Here is a 5,523-nt window from a genome sequence, read left to right as displayed (position 1 = left end):
AGACCATTATTGTAAAACCTTAAGAAAATGTTTCCACCCTAAAAGAAGCATTCTTTGTTGTTACCTGAGGTCTGAGGGTTGTTGTTGTTGTTAAGAGCCGTCGAGTCAGGTCTGACCCATAGCAACCCTGTACAGGGGTTCCGAGGCTGTAAATCTTTACAGGAGCAGAAAGTCTCATCTTTCTCCTGTGGGGCAGCTGGTAGTTTTGAACTGCTGACCTTGTGGTATAGCCCGAGGGAGGGGAGGGTAATTCATTGGCTAGAAGGCAGATTTATGCTAACTTGGGTAATGGGGAGGACAATATCAAAAAAAGGAGAAGGGAATAAACAAAAAGAGGGAGTGTGGCAGAAGAATGGTGAAGATAGGTGAAGGTACAGGAAAGCATGCATGATCTAAATGTATAGTGGTAAATAGTGATATATACTCCCGTAAAGATTTACACCCTCGGAAACCCTATACAGGATCGCTATGGGTTGGAACCGACTCGATGGCATATAACAACAACAACAACAGTGATATATACACAACCTTGGAACAACAGTATTCTGTGAGTAGATACTTGGATTGAGACATAAACTGAATGGGTAAAGGAGCAACAGTAAGGTATTTGCATATTTATATATGCAACAAATATATAAGAGTTTGTAAAAGTACTTACCTTTTAGGCAAACACAGCTATGAATGTGGTGAAGCATACAAGAGGCAAAAGGATGAAAACTTCCTAGATATTATCAAGCATAAGAAGGCAATGAGTTGATGGTCCTGGGGACTCAGGACCATAGTCTCAGGGGACACCATGGTCAATAGGTATAACATACTTCTCAAAGACAAAATTGGCATAATATACTTCTACATCATTCTTGATGGAGAAGCATCTGGGAACTTGACAGCTCATGAGCAGCAATCTAAAGTGCAGCTATTGGTTTCTCCATGTGTGGAAGAAAGAAAAGTGATAAGAATTGAAGAGGCTTGGAATACATTAGTCTAATGGACTATTGGAGCATGTGAATATCAATCTACATTATTTTGAGACCAGAAGAATTAGACGATGCTTGGCTACCACTGCCTGAAAGGATCATGAATTAGAGGGTCTCAGATAGAGTGGGAGATAATATGGAAAAGAACTCCAAATTATTAATAATAATTTTTTTTTAAAAAAAAAGCAGGTTTAATAGTCAGAAAGTGACTAGAGAAACCTGAGACTATAGCCCTCAACCACCCTTCAGGTCTGGAAAGGAGCTCACCCTAGTGGCCCAATTTTCACCTAAGCAGTAGATAAGTTTGTAGGAGACAACAACACTAGTATGGTAGCTCACCATGAAATGGTCAATCATTCAAAATCAAAAGGGAAACATCCTCTTAAGAGGATATAGTTGAAAAGGTATGGGAAGGTAGGTGGAATGCAAATAGGAACCACAGGGAGGAAGTGAGATAACTATTGTTGCAAGAAAGAAAGTTGTAACCATTGAGATGAAACAAAGTGTATATGTTTAATGTAAAGCCCATCATGTTGCCTGTAAGGCTTCATTCAATTCACAATAAAAAAATTTTTTTTTAATCTTTGATACAGTTAATAGGAACAAGAATTGGTTTCTATTTGCCTGGAGTAGCAAAGGAAGGAGAGTAAGAAATAAAAATCAGGAATGAAAAATGTGACTAGTTGCTTCCATGAACAACTGTCTCATTTGCCATGAGACTAGACTAGAGGTGACTGGCTACCATTATTGAAAATTTTGATCAAATACATTATAGAAGAATCTTGATCAAAGGGGGATAAATGCAGAACCGAATCTCAAATTCTCATGGATTCCATACATATTGGAGCCAAAGGGGCTGGGTGAACCTCCAAAATTACTGCCCTAAGATCATCTTTAAGCCTTAAGCCAAAAATATAACTTTTTATAGTCTTAAAACCAAACAATAATTTATCTTAGCTAATTTTTTAAAGTCTGCCTTGAACATTATGCTTTTTTCAGAGCTATCTGTAATTGAAATCCTTCAAGAAAGTGAGACAGCACTGGAGGCACTCACTCATCTATGGCAAGAAATTTGGGAAACAACTATCTGGCCAACTGATTGGAAGAGATCTGTATTTGTGCCCATTCCAAAGAGGTGACCCAAGAGAACACAGAAATCATCGGAACATATTTTGATATCCTATGTGAGTAAAGTTTTACTAAAGGTAATACAGAAATGGCTGAAAGCATACATTGATAGAGAACGTCCAGAGGTTCAAGCCGGATCAGAAGAGGCCATGGAATGACAGATATTATTGCTGATGTCCAATGGATCTTGGACGAAAGCAGAGAATACCAGAAAGATGTTTACCTGTGCTTTATTGACTATGCAAAGGCTTTCGGTTGTGTGGATCATGACAAGCTGTGGACAACATTGCTAAATATGAGTATTCCGGAACACGTAATTGTACTCATGAGGAATCTGTACATGGACCGAGAGGTAGTTGTTCAAACAGAACACAGGAACACTGAATGTTTTTAAATTAAGAAAGGTGTGCTACAGCATTGTATTCTTTCACCATACTTATTCAACCTGTATGCTGAGCAAATAATCCAAGAAGCTGGTTTATATGAAGGAAAACATGGTATCAGGATTGGAGGAAGACTCATTAACAACCTGTAATGTGCAGATGATACAGTCTTGCTTGCTGAAAGTGAAGAGGACTTAAAATACTTACTGATGAAAAGCAAATAACACAGTCTTCAGTATGAATTACATCTCAATGTAAAGAAAACAAAAACCCTCACCACTGGACCAATAAACAACATCCTTATCAATGGAGCAAAGATTGAAGTTGTCAAATACTTCATTTGGCTTGGATCAACTATCAACACTCATGGAAGCAGCAGTCAAGACATCAAATGACATATTGCATTAGGCAAATCTGCTGCATAAGACCTTTTTAAAGTGTTGAAGAGCAAAGATGTCAGCTTGAGGACTAAGGTGCTCCTGACCCAAGCCATGGTATTTTCAATCACCTCATATGCATGCAAAAGCTGGACAGTGAATAAGGAAGACCATAAAAGAATTGATGCATTTGAGTTATGGTGTTGGAGGATAATATTGAAAGTGCCATGGGTTGCAAAAAGAATCAACAAATCTATGTTGGAAAAAGTACAGCCAGAGTGCTCCTTGGAAGCCAGGATGGCCAAACTTCATCTCTCATACTTCAGACATATTGTCAGGCAGGACCAGTTGCTGGTCTTTGGTAAGGTGGAGGGTCATAGAAAAAGAGGAAGACCCCTTTCGAGATAGATTGGGAAAATAGCAGCATCTAAGGGTTCAAGTGTGGCAACAATTGTGAGGTTGGCCTAGGACCAGGCAGTGTTTCGTTCTGTTGTGCGTAGGGTTGTTATGAGTCAGTTCTGACTCAATGGCACCTAACAACAACATCTATAAGAGTAAGTCAAAAAATATTACTGAGGAGCCAGCCAAGTGAGAGGAGGTGGGGGGAAGACATCTGCAGGTCTTGCTGGCCAAGGAAGAGTTTTCTACCAGGCGTAAGGATTTTAGACAGCAGACGAGATGAGTAGACGCAAAGACAAGGATGCCAACCAGGCTGTCAAGGCTGATGCCAAGATATGAGTTGCCAGAAAGAGATCCTCTCCAGGCCTGGTGGACAGATGAGTGGTCAAAGCCTCAGAGCCCAGAGCAACTACTGCCAGCTGTTGGAAATGTTGCAGCATTTACAGCAGACCATGGAGGAGAACTTCCTGCAGCTGACTAGGCACAGGCAGCAGGATCTGGCGCTGGAAGAGCAGAGGCTGAACCTGGAACAGGAGTGTGTTCAGGCCATCCAGTAGCAGAAACACCTTGTGGACAGTTTAATGGGTCAGCTGGCCAACATCCTACAGTCTGGGTCCTGGAGTGACCTAGGGTTTCAATTGCCTCCACCCTCCATTGACACTAGTAGTAATGCCCGATGGTGGGCAGGGAGACCAATCACCCAGGCAACCTAACCAGCTACTTCCCCTGTCAAGCAAGTCCCAAACTAAATTTTCCATCCATGACCTCTCCAATCATGGGAAAGATATGTCTGATTTAAATCACTTCAGCTTCAAACATTATAATGCCTACCAAGCAGACAAATACCATGAGAATATGAACACCTTGGGCTTCGTTAACCTTGGTACCAGTGAGAACAAGCTTTGCACCGACTTGATGATTGCAAGCTTAAGTCAGAATGACATGAACTACATTGAGGAGGCCTTACTGCAATACCCTGACTGGAAAGGACAACCATTCTTACGGGAAGAATTGGCCAGGTTCCTGACCTACTACTGCAAGATACCTGCTCCCCTTGATCCAGAAAATGTGATTATTCTAAATGGCTGTGGCTCTATCTTCTCAACGCTGGCCATGGTTCTGTGTGATGTAGGGGAGGTCTTCCTGATCCCCACATCCTTCTATGGTGGTCTCATCTTCAGCTCCCACCTTTATGCGAAAGTTGAACTGTTTTTCATCCACCTGGACAGTAAGATCACTGGGGAGAACACCCAACCTTTCTAGCTCACTGTGGACAAGTTGGAGCAAGGTTTGTATGAAGCTAAGCTTAAGAGGAAAAAGGTCAGAGTCCTCGTGCTAATTAATCAACCCTCAGAATCCTCTGGTGACATCTACTCCTGAGACTCGCTGAAGGAATACCTGGAATTTGCCAAGAGGCATAAGCTACATGTGATTATAGATGAGCTTTACATGTTGTGTGTGGTCACAATGCCACATTCCACAGTGTCCTGAGCATGGAAAGCTTGCCTGACCCCAACAGGACTCATGTGATCTGGGGTATCGGACAGGATTTTGGCATGTCTGGCTTCCACTTTGGCACTCTGTACACTGAAAGCAAGGAAGTGGCCACTGCCATGAGGGTGTTTGGCTATCTCCATTACAAGCTATACAGTCTTCTTCAGGACAGAGGTTGGATTAACAATATATACCTGCTTGCTTATCGCTCACGGCACAAGGAAGCTCACAAGGATGTCACAGACAAGCTGACAAGTTTGGAAATCCCCTTTCTCAATCGTAACTCTGGCCTCTACATCTGGATGAACTTGAAAAAATACCTGTACTCATGTACATTTGAAGAAGAGCAAGCCCTTCATCGTTGCTTCATGGATAACAAGGTGTTGGTGTCCCGTGGCAAGTCCTATATGTGTAAGGAACCAGGCTGGTTCCACCTTGTCTTTGCAGATAAACTCTACAGGCTGAAACAGGGCATGCATTGGCAAACGCTACAAGAACAGAAGGAGCATTAGGTCTTAGATGTACTCAAAGATGTTTTGAAGGAATAGGTTGTGTACCTCCCAGTCAGCCAGATGCTCAACTGGTCCAGAGGGCTGGAACATTGAACTGGTGCTGAGACTGAGTGAACCAAAGGGATCTTCTCCAGGAAGGGGATCCTCTGTCAATGAACCAAGCATCTGTCACTTAGGAAGCTTTGCTGCTTTTTAGTCTTTGCTAACTATTCTGTGGGTGGCTAACATGGGGGTTTTTACTGAGGCTGGGAAA

The 5,523-nt window shown here is 42.1% G+C and overlaps 1 pseudogene; it reads left to right on the top strand.

Moving 5' to 3' along the window:
- The first annotated feature begins 3,641 nt into the window (after positions 1-3,641).
- On the top strand, positions 3,642-5,270 carry LOC102820123 (annotated as a pseudogene).
- Positions 5,271-5,523: the final 253 nt, after the last annotated feature.

The sequence above is a fragment of the Chrysochloris asiatica genome, unplaced genomic scaffold (genome assembly GCF_000296735.1).
Source record: "Chrysochloris asiatica unplaced genomic scaffold, ChrAsi1.0 scaffold00492, whole genome shotgun sequence".
Classification (NCBI taxonomy): Eukaryota; Metazoa; Chordata; class Mammalia; order Afrosoricida; family Chrysochloridae; genus Chrysochloris; species Chrysochloris asiatica.
The sequence above is the reverse complement of the archived record's forward strand: the minus strand, read 5'-3'. Positions and strand labels throughout refer to the sequence as shown.